The 19,842-nt window shown below is 36.9% G+C and overlaps 1 protein-coding gene across 3 annotated transcripts in view; it reads right to left on the bottom strand.

The window, feature by feature from the left end:
• NPAS3 (neuronal PAS domain protein 3) overlaps positions 1-19,842 on the bottom strand; it is a 301,073-nt gene that overhangs the window by 38,156 nt on the left and 243,075 nt on the right. The gene's annotated exons all lie outside the window — the stretch shown is intronic.

Below are 19,842 nucleotides of genomic sequence, written 5' to 3'. Positions count from 1 at the left end.
TATATCCTATTTTTTCACTTTTTTTTTCAAATAGAATTGCAAATCCTTTTTTGTAGTCAGCCTCCTCAACAGCAACTCCAAATATTCTAATATAAAACAGTATATTTAAATATATGTGGAAATTGGTAATTCGACATCCCAGGTTTTATTTTAATACCTTTGAACTTTTTTTTTTTTTTTAAGGATCTTACCAACAACTAGATATATCAACAATACATTTTTCTCATAATCCAAAATTTATGAGCATTTGAAGAAGATCAACTTAAGAAATTGAAAAAGAAGAAAATGAATGAAATCACCACACTGAAACCTGAAAAAGTAGCCATAAAAATTGGTTTTATAACAGTGCACTTTTTTGAAGTAATTGGCACAAAGACTGTTCTAGTGCAGATTGCTGCAAGAGTGCTCTTGGCAAGAACATCATAAGCACTAGCAGAACTTTAATATGCTCAAACAGCCAAATACAAACTGACACTAGGAACCCATGTGTAGCAACAAAAGGGGAAAAAAATAAAGTATCTCAATTTAATACAAACCTACATACAAAGAGATCCATTTTTCACTATTCATGTTTTAGCATACAATCCTGCTGTCCTTCAGAGTGAATATAGAGTAGCTATACATAAGAAATTAGAATTATGAATTCTAAGGAATTTCTCAAGAGTCCTTTTGATATGTAATACAGCAAATATAATGACTAAGAAACCAGGCATCAAAGCATTAAATGAGATCAGGTTGAGATCTATTTAGAAAAGACAGGTTTAAGCTGGAAAAAGAATCTCTTTTATACGACCTCCAGAACAGATCATTTGCAGAAGGATTCAAGATGAGCAGATTTACTCTTGCATGTCTGCTTGCTTCACAGCTGCTTTTAAATATAAACTCTAAAATTTCTAATATTGAGTTATTGGACTATTAGATCTATAGAATAAAAATGTTTAAGAACCCAGGATTTTCTTATACTCCTAGCAAATGTTGTAATGGATTTTGTAGGTTGAATTCAGAGGAATAGATGAAATGGTTAATTTTAAATCTAGGTAATGTAACTAACTTATTTCTAACAGATATATTATAGGATCTAGCAACTGCTGGTCTAAGCTAGAAATCCAGAATGCCTTAGAAATTTTGGTAGACTGTATCCCTCATTTATGGTTAACAGTTATTTAACCCTGAAACTCAAAAGATAGCTCCACTTTAACAGATTTTCCACAGCAAGTCCCTTGGCGTTCAAATGTGTTGCATTTCTTTTTCTTCTCACAGAATGTTTGAAGTCCCCCTTAAAAATAATGCCTTCAGGATATTTTTTCCTTAATACCATTTAAAGAAAGTTGAAAGCATTTAGTTATTGAAGTGTGCTGGTTCTAATAAAGGAATTGTCAACCCTGCCCACGAGCGAACTCTCCCAGAGCTTGCTATTCCAGAATGCTGGTGATCCTGTTAGAAATAAAAAATGAACCTGAGAAAGGACTTCTGCGGCGTCAGTTCCAACACAGTTTATCATTATATGTAGGGGTGGAAAACTGGCTATATCATTTTGCAATAGAGAGGCTGGAAGGTTTTTTTTAAAAAGTTAGCCTGAATCCTGTATGTTATAGCAACCAAGTCTTGTTGCACTAAAGATAACCAATAATAAACATTCTTCAGATGTAGCATCTTTATTTCAATCTTTGGACTGAGAAATAAAAGTGTATTCCCTCCCACCCCCCCGCCTTTTTTTCCCTTTTCCCCCACATTTTTATTTGATGTTGTTCTTAGAAACCCAAAAATTACCTTAGGTGATTCTCTGCACCATGAGAAAGAATTAGATAAAACAAAATATCTGATATTAATATATTTTACAGAGAATAATAATAATAATAATAAAAAAAAAAAGAAGAAGAAAATGCTGTTGCCTGTGAAGACAGAAATGGATTCCCCAGCTTAGCCTTAATTGAGACTGTAATGTTTGTTCTACTTCAGCTCTCCACCCAGGGTAGCATCCCAGAATCTGTTATGAAGACAGTCAAGAAAAATCATATTTACTCTATTTTGTGGCTAAATGGGCACAACAATCTGAGCTTTTGTAATAAAAAAAGCAGGGACATGCTATGGTAGAGGTTTAGAACTACCATTTCAATTGCATTTACACCACAGTTCCTCTGCTTGTTGTAATGGTGCTGGTACAGGCTGTTACACAGACAAGCAATTATTCTGTTGATTTTACTGTTTTCTCCTAGCATGGCATTCTTCCCACTTGCTGTGTACAAACACACAAGTGTTACTGGAAGATCTTTCCTGTAAAATGCCATAACTGTGACAAAACCAAAGATAGAGATTGGCAAAAAAGATGAATATTGCCTAATTATAAATGTGCTCCCTCTCACCAACAGTGACATATATATGACTCAGCTCTGTATTTCGAATTCAGAAGAAAACATATAGCAAAGTATATGAGGTGATTTTCTTCCAAATATATAACTGCATGTCTCAGAAAAGCTGCTACAGGGGACCAGTTAATCCCTGCATCCACACAGTGAACAAGAGTGAATACAAAATGGGATACAGAAGTTCTCTGGCACATCTGCCAACATCTAACTTCAGCAGTTCTCTGGATGTGTTTAGCATTATATTTGAAAAGGTTTTAAAAGAGATCTCATATGGTTTTGAGTGCCATTCAATCTTCAAGCCCCAAGTCCTGAATTGTCCTTACAGAACCTGGTAGTAAGGGAACACAAGGTCACATCACCAGAGTCCTTCTAGAGAAGCAACTGCAAAACTGTTTGAGCACTTGTATCAGGTCAAACCACAGGTCAGCATCCTCTTCTGGAATGGCCAATGATGGCTGACAAAAGGAGACTATCAAGCTAGGCAAGCATATAAATGACATTTCACTTGTATATTCTCCCAGGAGTTCTTGAACTAAAGGCATGTGTTTGTTTTGGCATTTAAAGTGCCCTGTGGCAATAAGTATAACTGTTGAACTATGGACTTAGTAAGTACCTCGTTTTGCTTCCTTGGAATTTGCTATTTACTACTTTAATTTTGTTCCCCACCTTATATATTGAAAGACTGCAAAAAATTACACCCTATTCACCTTCCCTTTACACTGATGTTTCTGTCATCTGCCTCCTTAGTCATCTTTCTTCCAAGCAGAATCTCCTAGGTGTATTTTAGCTGTTCTGCCACACAGATCAATGTTGTCACTGTTTTGCTGTTATATTATCTTCAGTTTGAGATGGGGTAGGGTAATAAGTGGACAAGTATTAAAGATAAAGGCACAACATTGATTTGTACTGTGGAATAGCAACCTTTTCTTTTTTTGGTTTCTATTCCTAGCATTGTTTACTTTCTGTCTGCTACTGAACACTGGGCTACTCCTTTCAGAGACTACACATTACAACTCCAAGGTAACTCTTCCGAGAAGTAACAGTTAGTTTAGAGCCCATCATTTTACATATACAGCCAGGATTGTTTTTTCCCAAGTGAATTGCTTTACATTTATCTCAACTGAATATCTGCTTTTTTTTATGGCCCCTTCTCACAGAATCATGAAGTTCTTGTGCTACTGTTCTCATTACACTCACATTTTTACAGTACAATAAGCATTGTAACTTTCCTGGTCTACTTGAATTTCATTTAGTTTAAGACCATATAATAAACCAAAGGCCACAGGAAAAGCAGTCTTTGGAAAAAAAACCAAGTGACCTCTTAAATAGCACTTACTAATCCCAAAGGTCCTCCCTTTCTGCTGATAGTTTAATTTCTCTGAGAATTTCAGAGATCATGCTATCATTCTGGAAATCCAGCTACACTAAAACAAATGGAAATCTCCATAGACATGTTTGCTAGTTCCCTGGGAAAGCTGTGTAAAAGGCTTTGACTTTTCTTTGACATACTGTATTTAATTCTATGGCTACCAATTCTGTTCTTATTTTTTGTAAAAAGTGTCACAGGTTATGAGACTCCTTGTGTAAAATTGCAAGGAAAGTGTCACTTAAGGAAGAGGCAAGGAAGGCATTCACACTAAGCACAATAAAATAACATACGTGAAAAGAATGTGTATAATAAGGGACATCCTTGATGAAACAAATCTCTTGCAGGACTCTCTGCAAAACATTATACTTCTCAGATCCCTGGTTTGTCTCTATAAAATGTGAGTAAGTATACAAACCTATTTTACACAGTTCTATCAAAAGCAATAAAATACTGATATTGATGGCCTGAAGCACATTCCTAAGCCCCTCCTGAAACATTTGAAGAACGTAAAAATATAAATACATACTTTCAATCAAATCAAATTTGTATAGAAATACTCAGTGATGAGTGCTTCATATTTCAGTTACATGCTGTCAAATCACTCCAATTTTGCAACAGATTTGCAATTTGAAATCGAGTTAATTTTGTGGAGAGAAGGATTTTTTTTTTTTAACTGGTATTTCAAGGAACTATACCATCACTATTAGCTGAAGTTCATCCACACACGGTATGTTATTTTCTTCTTAAGAAAAAAAAACTTTTATTCTACTTAGAGATGGATGATCTTTGCAAAGCTCTGACCTTCTCCTCGACAGCTACAAATGGACTACTATATATGATTTGTTTCTATAAGCCATTCAATGTAGCAAGCTAGATTATAGACAGCAATTTACTAGTAAAAATCATAATAGAACAGAATTGTTTTAAATGCCAGATGTGGATAAATGGAGAGCAAGAACTGATGAGATGAGATTCATGTTCTTGAAACTACACTGAAGAATTACAGCAGTTTCTTGGTTTATCTGCACCTGGAATCAATTCAGTAATTTTTAATTCACTGTGTTTTTTCCTTAGTTGTTTGCTTAACATTTATTAATTGTTATGCAATTAATTCAAAAGTTGGCAAATTTCACATGCAGAGATTAATTTTCTTTCACTTACCCACCACCTAGAAAAGTTTTTTTTTGAACAACAGGTTACAAAGAAATTACCTCCACGTCAATCACATTTATAAATGAGATTCAGTAAGGCCATCTATCCATGGCCATCTACCAATCCACACAAATTCTTTCTTTGTATTTTACAAAGTTTTTCTATGTAATTTAACAACATTTCAAGAAAAAAATCAGGGCAGTTCTACCTTTCACTAATTTAAGTCCTCAACAAAAGAAAGATAATTTGCATACTCAGAACACATTCACTTTGAGGCTGGAAGTCTCGAAGAGTATGTTGCATATAATATCCTATTGAAGTAAACAGTGTACCTGCCCCAACACCCAATAGTCAAAGAATTTGTACCTTCACAAAAATCTTCAGGTTGCTCAGATGTCAAATGATTCTCATTTGGAATGAGAGCCACTCATATTTGCCCTCTGTATGGGAAATTGATAATCACAGCCTGAACCTCTGATTAATCAGCTGAGGCAAGTGTCAGGTCAGCTGTAGGAGTACAGGTGAGAGTAATTTAGCTGTGCTCCAGGAAAGGGTGGAGCTTGACTCCACCTCCTCTAGACCTCATTTATGGGTGGACCACGTTGGCAGCATCTCTTGGAGATTGCTCCTTGGTGGAGACTGTCTTAGTAGTTCCCAGCAGACTGAAGGCTTCCATACAGGTGACTTTTTCCTGTAAATAACCTTTTGGGTATTTACTACCATCTTTTCATTATTGTCACTGTACACCCTCCATGGCACACTCATTTACTATGGCTGAAATGCTTATTCAGTGGGGAAATAGAGATAATGAGCAAGGCTTCTTTGCTCTTGGTTACCAGTGACTATCCACAGGACTTCAGACTCATTCACTACATTTCTCATTGCAACAGAAACCAGCACAGAGAGGAAAAACAGTGTTGCCAACTATCACTATTTTATTATAAATTTCACCATATTTGGTGTTTAATGGAAAGACTAAAATTTTTTACTTTTTTTAATTTTTTTTTCCTCCTTTTTTTCTCTCTCAGGCTGTTGCTATGAACTGGATAAATTGACAAAGTAGAATTTTTATTTATTTATTTATTTATTTTATTTTTTAATATATAGACAGGCAAGGAATGCATCTTAGACAATTGGTTTATTTGTTGTTTATATGAGTTGGGAATGAACCCAAGCATTTTGTTCTCAAAAGTGAGGATTTTCTATCTATCTCTCACTGTCAACACAGAGGTTCAGATAAATCTGCACAGTTAAGTAAAAGAAGACAGAGAATGAATTCTACACTCAGTGCAGGCCTTAAGATACACAAGTGTGCAAGCTGTGATGCATAGGAGTGCTGCAGGGCTTGGAGGAATCCAGCTCTGACATTTATTTATCCTTGCACAGAGAATAAAACATGGCCTTTATTCTCTCTCCTCTAATGCTGAGAAAACTATGTAGAAAAACACTCCAGTCTTTTCAGACTCTAAGTTAAAAATCTGAAGTAAGTTCTTTGGGTAAGGACTAAGGGTAGAATATACATGCACAAGGGCTGCTCTGAAAGCAATGCCTCCTATTTTATTATGTTGGTCCACAATCTCAGAGACAGATGTTGATATGGCAGTAGAAGCTCAGCCTTCCCACCAAAGTTCTGATACATTTTGTTGCCATGAGACAGATGGTAGCAGAGAGGCAATCTGACATGGAAGGTGAAGCAAAAGTGTGGAACTGAATTCTCCATGCAGAAAAAATGGTACCCACTGACATTCGTTGACACTTGCTGAATGTTTATGAAGACCAAACAGTGGATGTGAGCACAGTGAGGCAGTGGGTGGTACATTTCAGCAGCGGCAAAAGTGACATGAAAGACAAGCATGTTCCAGACAGCCATGCACAGCAGTCACAACACAAAACAAGGAGCATCTCAATCTCCTTGTCCACATGAACCAGTGGATTCCAACCAGGGAAACGCATATGGAGCTGAATATCAGCTTCAGTGCATTGGAAATGATGATGGCAATGTTGGAATATTGCAAAGTTTGCACCAGGTGGGTCCCACAAATACTCACACAGAAGCAGAAAGAACACAGTAAGCAAGTTTGTCAGGACATATTGAACCACTGTGAGGATGAAGGTGACAGTTTTCTGGATCGCATCATTATCGGTGACAAGATGTGGCATCACTGCTACAAGCTAGAGTCAAAATGGCAGTCTGTGGAGGAGTGATGTGAATTCTGCATCGAAGAAAAAGCTCAAGATGCAGCAGCCCTCAGTGGGTAAAGAAACATACACTGTCCTTTGAGACTGGAAAGAGCTGATCCTTCTGGACTTCCTGGAATCCAGATGAACTCTGACTGCTATATCACAATGCTGACCGAGATGAAGGCTTGAACCTTCAGAGTAGGGACATGAATTACACAATTTTTCTCTTGCAACACATTAATGTCAGGTCCCATACCAGTTTGAAGATTGTGAATCACATGGCTGGACTGTTCTACCCACCATATAGTTTGTATTTGGCGACTTCTAACTTCCATCTGTTCAGGCTCATGAAAGACGGACTGTGTGGGTAACCTTTTCCTGGCAATGATGCCATCATAGCAGCTGTGAAACAGTGGTTTACCTCTTCTAGTGAACATTTTTATGAGTGCAGCAGGCAGGCTATTTTTCGTTGCTGGCAAAAATGCACATCTAATTGTGGTGACTGTTAAAAAACAGTGCTTTGTAGCTGAGAATTTGCTTTATCAAATAATGTTATGGTTGTCTTTGGACCTGTTGTAGTTTCCATGGAAATAAACGGGAGGCATTACTTTCAGAGTAACCTATGTACTTTCCATTATGCTTCTATCACATGACCGGTCCAGTGATTTAGTGGGACTGTGTCCATGATCCATTTGCAAAAGAAGTATTTACAAGGCCTTCGTATCCACTGACAAGATTATGAGAAGTGTATACAGCATTTAACAAAGCAGTATCAGTGGGTTCATATGAAATGTAATAGGAATCTACAAAAATAATGCCAAATGCCACAGAAGAGTATTTTCGATAGACTATGTATTTTCGAATCATCCTATGGAAATTATTTTGCAAGAGCATAAATTACCTCATCAAAATCTATGGGATCTTTAGATACCTTTAGGAAAAAAACAAAAAACAAATCAAAACAGAACAACAACAACAACAAAAAACATGATTCTTTTTAAACCTGATAGAACTTTTCAGTAAAGAAAGGAAAACAGGCTACAAACACTTTTAAACATTGGAAGCATTTAGATATTTTGACTCAGTGAGCTACTAGTAGCTCAGTAAAGTTCAGCGATGCCTAGTATTGCCTGGCTATGTAAAACAGCTCAGGATTTGGCTCATTATCCTGTGTAAGTCACTTCTATTAACAGTTCTCCTCTTTTGTCAACCACTTATGTCAAGAACCTTCTATAAATCTTAGGTGAAATTCACAAGACACTTTGTACAGAAATGTGCTTTGTATAATTGAGTGTCTGGTTTAGCCGCTGAATTTAAAGCGAGCCATGGCTACAACACTGTATATAGTGTTGGATGTATTTTCTGGCTTTGTGTGGTATTGGCTGCATGATCTGATAAAAACAGAGGCTAAATGAACTCAACAATTTGTATTCCTACAGCCACAAGTTTATTGGCTTGGTTTTTTTTCCTTGGCTCTGTCTGTAAGGTTCATTACTTACAGTTACTGCAGAATCAATTTGAAATGGCCAAAATCAGTGATGGAATTTATAGCACAATAAACTGTGCTGCCGTACAAGTGCTGTTACACATGAAAGGGTCTGGGAATATTATTTTCAGCAATCCTTCTACATAGCAGAGTGTTCTGTTTTTATCAATTTAACGGAATCATCACAGGCATATTCTGAGAGGTGTAATCCTGACAGCTACACAGCAGATTTTCTCTGAGGCAGATATTTTTACAGGAAAACAATATTATTGATAAAATCTGAGCATATCAGAACACAGAAGGCAAACTGAACACATCTTTTTCATTCTCCACATCAGGCATTTGCAGTTCTCTTTCAGCAGAAAACCCAACCCTGAACCAGAAACAATTTAAGAAAACATTCTCACATTCCTGAGGTGTATATTAATTAGTCATCAATTTAGCAATCTACAGTAAGAGCACATGGTGGGCACTACAGTCTGTGAAAAACACAGAGGGCACTTGCAGCTAAAACAAAATATACATACAGGCAACTCTGATACTAATGTTTATAAAGATTTACATTTCCATTTAGTCTATTTTTCTTTCCATATTATTATGGACATCTCATATTTTATGCCACTTTGAAGCCAGAAAGTTTTAACTTTATCATGATGCATTGTGAAAAAATATAGANAAGGCAGGTTGCCTTCCCCAGAACTCAATTTCATAACATGTATGTGATTGCTAATAGGCAGGTGCTGAAAAACTATTTTCCTTGATGGAGAAGAGCTGATAAATTTCCAATGCAAACTTAATCTGTGGTTACTCCAGTGATCTAAAGCTCTTCTGTGAGTTTTATATCATCAAAGTCTGCATCTTACAAGCAAATCAAAATTTATGAAAGCATATGACTACAAGATGACTGAAAGAAACTGATAATGCACGTTTGTCTATGGTGGTTCAGCTCCTTGCTTTTTCAGGGAAAACTATGTCCAGTGATACTTTTCTAATCTTGTGCATGTTGACTGTGGAAGAGCCAGGCCAGGTTTGGTGATGCCTGGTGAGCTAGTTAAAATCGGGCATTGCACTTAGGTGCCTCGTAAACATAGTGCTAGGTCTACCGGTAGACTGACCTAACCAACACAGACTTGTAATTACACAACCATATGAGTGATCAAAATAATTGAAAACTGTTCAATATCTACAGCAAAAAATAAATATATCTGATCATTTAAATAGAGACAAACAAAAAGAGGAGAAATGCATCTCTAATATTCAGGAAAAAAACTACCAACAAAACCATGCCTGGAAATTGCAAAACATGATTTAATTGAAAGGGCTCATTGCATTTACATGAAATAAACATTCCATTCCTGCATGTTCATTCACATTCTTCAGGAAAATTCACAGACTTGCAGAATTGTAGAGGCTGGAAGGTACCTCTAGAAATCATGTAGACAAAGCCACTGCCAAAGCAGCCTCTCTAAAAATTCCTTAACGATTTGTACATTGAATAAGACTTACCTGCATTGACAGTGTAAAGTGTTCATTTCAGATGTAAACATTTCACTATAACTACCAGTTATAATGTTTTGAAAGGCTTGTAACTATTAAATATAGGTATGCCTATAGGAATTCAGGTCTGAGAAGCAGTAACTCAACAGCAGATGATCTCTGATAAAAACATATTTGCCTTGAACAAAATGATGTTTCCACTACATATCTGATTAGAAAAAATTCTTGACTGTGAAAAGATTGAAACGAGCCATCGGGAAGTGTGCCTCCTTTATGGGGCCCGGGTCAGGGACATAACCAGGAAACTCCTGAGGCTGGTTAGGCCCACTGATATATTTTCCACTACTCATAGTTCAGGAGGGCAGTGATGAAATTGCTCAGAGAAGCCTAAGAACTATGGAAAGAGATTTCAGGGGCTTAGGGCATTTACTTGAAGGAGCGGGAGCTCAAGTGATTTTTAGTTCCATACCTTCATGGGAAGTGAGGGACACGGAGCAGGCCTGGAAAGCACAAGCAATGAATAAATGTCTCAAAGGCTGATATCAAACCAGAAACTTTGGGTTCTCTGACCATGGGGCAGTTTACTTGACCCCTGGCCTGCTGTGTGTCCATGGAACCTGCCTATCTCAAAGGGGGCAATGAATCCTAGCACTTATCAAATAGGGGCTTATTGAAAGAGCTTTAAACTAGCTATGATGGGGGAAGGGGACAAAACAAGGCTTACAAGAGGTGAGCCTAGGGAAACAGTGCTTGAGCTGTGGGTGAGGCAGATGACTCAGCTGAAGTGCAGTACATCAATGCATGCAGCATGGGCAACAAGCAGGAGGAGCTGGAAGCGACTGTGCGTCAGGCGAACTATGACCTAGTTGCTATTACCAAAACATGGTGGGATTGCTCCCATGACTGGAGTGCTGTGATGGATGGTTACAAGCTCTTCAGAAGGGATAGACGAGGAAGAAAGGATGGTGGTGTAGCCTTTTATATTAAAGACTGTTTTGATGTTGAAAAGCTTAGAGCTGGGAATTATAAAGTTGAGTGTCTGTGGGTAAGGATCAGGGGGAAGGCCTGTAGAGGTGACATCTGGGTGGGGATCTGTTACAGACCGCCTAATCAGATGAAGCGATGAATGAGGCATGCTACGAGCAGCCTGCAGTAGTTGTACATTTGCCAGCACTCGTTCTCTTGAGAGAATTCAACCTCCCTGATATGTATTGGGAATATAATATAATACAGCATAGAGGAAGTGGTTCTAGAGGTTTCTAGAGTGTGTGGAAGGTAGCTTCCTTATGCAGCTGGTATGAGAGCCTACCAGGTGTGGTACCCTGCTAGACTTGTTTTTCACTAACAGCAAAGGACTGGTGGGTGATGTGAAGGCTGGGGAAGTCTTGGGCAGAGCAACCATGAAATTCTAGAATTCTCTGTTCTTGGAGATGTCAGAAAGATGCCTAGCAAAACTGCTCTCTTGTAGGTCCTTTCCAACCTTGCAATTCTATGATTTTGATACAGAGAAGATGTTGTTTTCAACAAGGTCACTAATTCTATAAAGTAAAGCCATGAGAAGAATCCATAATTCTTGAATTTTCTTTTAACTAGAACAATATCATCAATAATAAAGTCATTGATCCTCTTGTCCTAGTCATTTGCAGTCTATATTACTCTTCATATGCCTTAAATGAAAAATAAAAGGACTAGACCAGAATATATCTCAAAATTAGAAAATCATGTCAAACTTGGGCAAAGATACTCTTTTACTGATGTTATATATTGTTTGGCCTAGGATGGAAAATTTAGAACAGAACAGAATTATAACTGATGAGTTGTGTATAAAGTAAACAAAAAGAGGGGTGGGAATGGGGAGCTTTTAATGTGTTACTACAAAGGAAAGTGAGAAGCGCGTTGATTACAACTGATAAAACAGACCTTGGCTGTGTCCTTTTAATGACAAGCAATTCACACAGCACTGAGAACAAGAAGTTCAGAGAGACTAAAACACCTATCCATAAACAGTAAAATAAAACTTGTAACCCTCTTTAGGGTAACCTCTTCAGAGCTCCAACCTCTGTGTAATATGTATGGATTGCTAATATGGGCTCCAATATGAAGTTTGCATGAAAATTTCCACCTCCTCTAACACACTTAATATTTTCATTTGCCTGAGATCTTTTGCATGAATTTTAAATTGAAAAAAATAAGACATGCCATCTTCCAAGCTTATTATCAGATACAGATTATTTTCCTTTAAACAGGTAGAAAATTCTTGGTTCTAAGGAGGCTCAGCCAAAAAGTAAAGCAGTAACAATTAAATTTTTTATTTCATAGTGGTTATAGATGTATTAAGGTGCATAAGCTCTAGGGTCACTATAAGCCTTGCTCAGCTTTCTTTAAAAGCACTGGGAGTAATAAAGACTTCTATTTTATCTTCAGTGAAATAATACTGCTGAAATATCACCTCATTTTTGATGTCAGCAATGATTTCTTTTTACCTCCATGATGTCAAATGGGAATTATTATTATTAGAATGGCAGCTTCCTAATAACACTGTAAAAAGGAGAAACTGAAATTCTTCTCACCAAACATTCTTTTTCTACTTCCTCTGCAGGGTAAAGCAGATGGGCTTAACCAAACACCGTGGTGGATAAAAGCATTCTTCAGCTACTACCAGTGCATAAAACAAACAAACCAAGAAGCATGCCTCAGTGTTTAGAAACAGAAGAGTGATATAATATTGTATATGCATTATGAATAATAGAGTAAAAGAATATTTGTACTATAGAAAAATTTTCTGGGAAACCTGGCATGAAGCATATGATCGACTTTCTGTCCTAGAAGGCAACCATAGCAAATTAGTATACAGTATACAGACACACGAGGTTAAGTCAGCAGCTGTAGGGAATAAAAACTTCATGCAACGGTCCTTATTCTACCACCAGCTTTATGTATATCATACTGATTGTAATGCTATAATGTGATAGAAAGTACAGTCTTTGAACTTTATGTAAACACTTGTTCAAGTAGAAAGTCTCAGGACTTGGAGAGTGGCACTATCTGTTTGAGTAAGTGAGACATTTTGACTTGCTAGTACTTTCACTTTGGTCCAAATATAAATTATTCTTATCATTTATACACATGCACATTACATTTTTTCATTCACCTTAGATCATTAAAGCTTGCAGGTGTTCAGGTCTTCAAGGTGGAGAAATTTTTGGTGGGTGTGAAAAAACATTAAGTAAACTGGAAAAAAAAAAAAAAAAAAAGTCTCTCTGTATATTCTCATACAAGAAAGACAAAGTCTGTAAGGAGCCAAGCTAGTTATCAGCCCAGGAGGTGGCTGCTGCCAGTCTTGCTCCTGTCCCACATTGAGGTGGCCTGAACAATAGACTCATGGATCTCCCCTGGGCTAAATCCAAGTGGCAGGAAAGCGTGCTTCCAAGCTGGAACACTGCTACTGTTTCTTTCTGAGGAAAAGGATTATGAAGCAGCTCTTCTCCAGTTGGTGGTATCCAAGTTTGAGAACAGGAGTTCATCTTTTACTCTATGTCCTATAAATGTTCTACTAAACTTTGCTCCATTTCATCAGCACGTTTTTAATTTGGCATCTCACTTTGCCTATTCAGGGCAACCATCAAAATAAAGGAGGTACCAGTCTGAGAAAATGAAGTGTGATGTGTCAGAACACAGAGATGATTTGACAGTATTCATGAATTAGGAAGAAAGACTGAAGATGAAATCCTGACTGCAACTGCAGCTGGGTCTGACACAAACAACCATTGTTATCTTTGGCACGTTACATGATCTCTTGGCATGTCAGCAATTTCCAGCCTCAGAGGAGAGTTGCAGAAGTACATTCATTAACATAAATAGCATTATAAGCAAAAGGAAAAAGCCATCAAAAGACACTGCTTTCTAGAGGTATGAACCTGCACAAAAAGTAAAAGTTTAAAAAACATGTGGGAGATAGGGGTTAAAAAATGAATGAGAAGCAAAGACTTTTCCAAGCTCAAGACTTGGTGAAAACATAATTCTGTGTTCATATCATTTATACACTATGCAAATAAACAAATGCAATTATTACACTATGAAGAAGTTATGAGCAGGAGAAAATGAGTAACTTTTATAATGGTTCAGCAGGCATGACTTTAACAGGAGAAAGGAACAGTCTGATACTTATGAACTGTGGACAGCTAACAGATTTCAACATGTACTCAATAGAAGAACTAGTGATGAAGGAAAGATTACTGGGAAATTCACAATGACAGCATTTGAATAGGGTTTTGAATATTTCCAGCTGTAGAATTTTTCTGTTATTTTTTTTTTTTTAAATTTCAAAAGCTATGCGATTGAAAAAAATTATTAATACAACCAAACTTGTGTAACTGGTATGAAAAAAGTTTTGTACAACCACAGCTATTCAATAGAACATGTTCTGATTTAACAGTGCACTTTGTTTTGTGGAGTAGATGAGGATGCACAGAGCTTCATCTCCTTGAGTGCAGAAACTACACCCTTTCCTGGCGTCTGTGTTACATGTGGATGATGCATTCAAAGGGAACGACTTCTTTCCCAGTTAATATAGATTATAGTTTAATAAAGTGATGAGTGAACGCAGGTACCAAATCTGTGGAACTCCCAGAAGATTTTGTTTAGAATTGGCATGTAATTCTTCAATAAATATTTCCTTGCAGATGTAACAGTGAAAAATAGTCTCTTGCAAAACTGTAGTGTTCTCCCTCCAATTCACCAATCACAGTGTTTATACAAAAGGTAAATACACGTCTTTTGCATAAAATATCAGGATTATACCCTCATGACTATCAGTTCAAGACATATTTGCTACTTAACAGCTATTGAACTCATGTTACTATATCAAGATATTACGCAGAATACGAGAAAAAATATAGTAAATGTAAAATTCACTGAAATGCAAGTTTGAAAACCTTCCATTTAGTTTTATCTTAGTTCTGAATTTCATTGATTGCTTCACCGTCAGCAAGATTCTACAAGTGGAAAGATGATAGTGCTCCTGCAAGTATCCATCAAAGAGCAAGAAGATATTTTCTTTGTTAGCTACATTTTTTTCAGCATATAAGCTTCTTGTCTTTCCTAAGCATAATTCAGAGAAAAATTTTGAACTGTTGCAAGGAGTAGAGATAATTAAGAAGCTACTACTCTCTGTATTTACACATCTAATATGCTGTTTACGTTATGAAAAGGAGATAGGATAGTCACCAGTAGCAGTTACATAAAACAGCCAAGTGGAGCAGAGATGTTGGCAAAAGCATCTGTCTGAATTACGGATGACGATTCCTCACAGAACACTTTGCTCCTATGTGAAGCATATTCTCATTCACTAACAAAATGTGGAGGCATACCAGAGATGACAATGTCAGAAAACTCTGGGGACTGAAGACCTCGCATCTTCAGCGGGGAATGGTGGCTTTCTCCCACCATGTCAGAGGAGATGTTTTCTGCTCCTCACTCTGATTAGATTTCACTGTTCTCACTCCTCTCACTGTCCTCCGCTCAGGGAAAAGAAACTCTCAGGCCTACTGTGCAATGAATTTGCAACTAGATAATTAGTACTTGGATATGAAAGTGCAACAAACATATCTAATAGTGAATAAATACTGGTTTTTGAAATAATGTTAAATTTGGCATGAAGATGATCTCTACCTATTTTTTTTTAAATTTTCATTATTTTTTTAAAATTTATCAGAGCAAATCTTGACCTCGTAGTTTTGTTTCAATGTTATTATAACCACTGGCTTTTAATAAAAGTAACTTCAGAATAATACTGACAAAAAACAGAATCAAAGGAACTTGCTGCTAATTTGGTGATAAACTATGAAAATAGTTAATCACTCTAAAAGAAGTCTGTGTTCACTCAATTTAATATTTTCTTTTCATAATACACTCTAAGATCTAAGGTATTTCCCACATATGCAATTTAGAACACACTGCAACAGAATCACAACTCTGATGAAGTTTTAAGACACTCCTTGAGGAAAAACAGACCGTGATACAAGTGTCATGAACGCTACAGCTGAACTCAGCAGGAGAAATGATCAAAGTCTGAATCAATCTTTTAAGGAAGGTCATTTTAAAAAGGGCTTTTATATAACACTAACTGGTTAATTTCATTAACACTCCTATAATTAGTAAATGCCTAACATGTCTCCAGGTGACAAAACAGTGCTATGAATCCTGGCTGAAAGATGCTCAGCCCTGAAAATTTTTTTGGAGAACATGGAGCTAGTAGCTGCTGAACTCTTTTAAGAAAGCGGTTAATGTATTTTAGATGTCAAATGTGAACCAAGCTTTTCCAGACAGCTTTCCTAATAGAATCTCACAACTCTATAGCAAGGCATAAAATGAACTCTAGTCTTCTTAATCCTGTGGCAGACCATCTTTTCTTGAACCGTATCTTTATATCTACAGGTAGATACTTCATAAGCCTCTGATTGGCCCATTAGTATTTTGTTCTTTTATAACTAATGCTGCATCTTTACTAGCTAAGAGACTTCCTTTTGACTAAAAGGTCATCGATTTACATGGGTGAATTCTCGATCAGTTCTTTCTCTCTGACAAATTACCTTTAAGTCTTCTCAGTGCTGAAAAGTCTGGGGAATGCATGTGCTGACATTTAGAAAACTCTTCACATAATGCTTCCTGATGTTGGTTTCTTATTCCTTCTTCACTCAATTAAGGAGGTGTGGCAGTAGCCATGTGATGAAATGCTAAATTCTGCAGTTTTCTTTTTTCCTACAGAAAAAGGTCAGGATACCTTTCTGCGATAGAGTAAAATGCTTGACAAAAGATTTCAAGGGAGAAAAATATTAGAAAAGAAGAAAAGAATTTAGGCCAAGCCAGAAAGTGGGATACGTGAATTCCCTCAGGCTGTGGAGGGAATTAAATCTGACTCTAACATAGTCTACATCCCAGAAATCATTAGACTATTAGAAAAAAAAAGGGGGGAGTAGGGGAGGGGGGAAGGGGAAAAAAAAAAAAAAAGGAAAAAAAAGAAGAAAAAAAACGAAAAAAAAAAAGGAAAAAAACAAACCAACTGTTTCTTCTTTCTTCCACCTTTCTTATCCCCCTTAAAAGAAAGGTGTTTTCAGCTATGTTCTTAACAAGCTCCAGTTGTATTGGATCCTTAAAGTTATCTTGGCATAAAGACACCTTAATTCTGAAGTTCAGGGGAATCTTTCCCTTAGATAGGAAACAATAATTTCAGTTTTAGATTGAATCAAGAAAATCACTAGGTATCACTAGGCAAATGCATTTGACCGAGGTTAGTGCAAAATGTCATTGTTTTGTTATTTTAACAGAGATTTGTCTGCCTTGACTTCTTGAATTAATGAATCAAAATGCTTCCAAGAACTACATTTGAGAAGCACATCTGAGATTTCCAGGTTTCACCCAACTATTCAAGTTCTTATAATAAAGAAATAATAAAAATTATTAAATTCAGATTTTTTATGTTAATAGAGGATTTCAGGATTCCTGAAAGTCGCATATATCTATATCTCTATATATTTCTCACTCTGTATGTCTGTATCTATTTTACCAATAATATTGTCTTAAAAGTCTAAGGTTATAGATAAGATTTTTCTCAGTGCACAAGAGCTGCTCTATTTACTTCCAGTCACTGAACCATCTGCAGCATACTCATTTTCTTGTGATCTCAATGGTTTTGATGCTTTAATGACACAAACATGGAGAACGTTGTTGACACTGACACTTCTTGTTGACACTGAATGTTCCAAGAAGAGGCACCTAGTTAGCACACTGGGTACAAAGTACCACTCCAAGTAGGAAGGTACGGCCTTCCTTCTGCTGACTGATAGGCAATAACTTTGACTGCCGGCTTCTTGGGAAATGGAGAGGAAGCAGATGTTGATTTTAAGCCAAATTCAGAGACTGCTGCAGTGATAGTGGAAGTACTACAGGATCTCCCTATATTTGCTTATGCAACTCCGTAATGATTTATCATGGGAGAATTATAATGGCAATACATTCTGAGTTCCACAGTGAATTGAATTGCTATTTTTTCTCTTTTTACTTGTTTTATTTTATTTTATTTTATTTATGATCACAGATTTACAGTGAGAACTGAATAGCTCTCTAGGCTGTGTACAAACTCTTCTCATTCAAACTCCGGGACTAAGTATATTAAGTATATAAGGAAAATTCCATTCTAGGATGGTGCTGGGGAAAAAGTGAAAAGGAAGGAGAGAGAGTGGACTATCATGTAGCAGTCATTTCAGGTTTTTAAGGTTATATCATTCGTGGAGGAAAAAAAAAAAAAAAGGCCATTTTCTTCATCTTTAGGTATAATTCAGGACTAATTAAATCAGTCCAGGAAGGGTGTATAAACAGGGTTCATCTCATGTCAGAGCAGTCAGGAACAAAGCCTCTCTGAGGCACATATATATGGATCCTTGTAAGTCTATTAGTGTGGGTTTTGTTCCCATGTTTCTTTTCACAGAAAATTAGTCCTGACTAGATCAACCCAAATGATTAATCAATCTCCTTCTCTGACTGTTTTCAATTTTATGTGATTTTCCTGAGGCTGGGATCACTCATTCTGAAAATTGCCTAAGCATCTTGTGGACCACCTCAATCATTTGCTGTCTAAGGAAAACATTCATCAGCAGTCCTCAAAGGGAAGAAAAAAAATGAAGACACTGTACTGAGTTCACCAAGAGTTTGGAACAAGAAACATTTCACAACAATGCAAAATTTTTGCCACTGCTGGAGGAGTAAATCCATGGGGAGCTGTGTATCTTGGGAAATATGAAAACTGATAAGATATCAGGTTCCCAGTACACTGCTCCCAGTGATGTCTGCATGCTTGATTAGGAGGATGACTCACCCACAACAACACAAGGGTTTAAGTGAAGCTGTAACCTGGAAGGAAAATTCATTGTTTTGTGGTATTCTGAAGCTGCGGCTTCTGAGCTGGTCTGCTCCACCAGGCTTTCCCTCAGGAGCTCTACTGCACATGGCCCCAACCGGCACACTGCTTCCTGACTAAGGAGGTCTTTCAGGGCCCTCTGACACAAAATGTATTCAGATTTCCTCATGAAGTTTGCCAGTACAACATAAGTAGTTCTCCCTTTGATAATTTCTTACAGATGTGCACCCTTAAATCTTGTGGATCTTTCCTAATTTTTACAAAATATATACCTAAACAAATTCCAGAGGCCTACAATTTGTTCTAGCATTGGACTTCTAGAAATCAAGAGTTCAAGAAAAAACAATGACAAAGTCATGTGTATATGTGTACTCTTCCTTGTGTACTCATCTACATCTAAAAAAAACAGACAGCGAAATCCAGAGATGAATTCTCTAATTTTTTTTCCCATTACTACTGCAGCAAAAAATATCCAACAATGCAAGTCTCTGCCAGTCTAACTTTACCCTAGATAGGCAATGCCTAGTCATAGGCAATGCCTCATGACAGACTGTGCCTAATAATGAAAATAAGTAAAACTTCAATAACCTACCCATTCATTCACCTCTTTTTCTCCTGAGACTGACAATACAATTTCCAGTCTTGTATTTTCTAAGACTTGCAAACCTGTCAGTATGAACATTTTAGGTGCCAACGACTAAGCAGATCATAACTTTCGTATTAAGAAACTGTTCATTTGTATCTCAAATTCCAATAGCAACTACTTTAATCATCTTGATCCAGAAACAGGAGAAGTTTTATTCATTTGCCTGCAAAGAAGCTATTTCTACCAGGAGAATTTTACTGCTTGGGTGGACTGCCTTGATGTCATATTTAC

Source organism: Coturnix japonica, chromosome 5, assembly GCF_001577835.2.
Source record: "Coturnix japonica isolate 7356 chromosome 5, Coturnix japonica 2.1, whole genome shotgun sequence".
NCBI lineage: Eukaryota > Metazoa > Chordata > Aves > Galliformes > Phasianidae > Coturnix > Coturnix japonica.
Note: the sequence above shows the minus strand (reverse complement) of the source record. Positions and strands in the feature narration are given on the sequence as shown.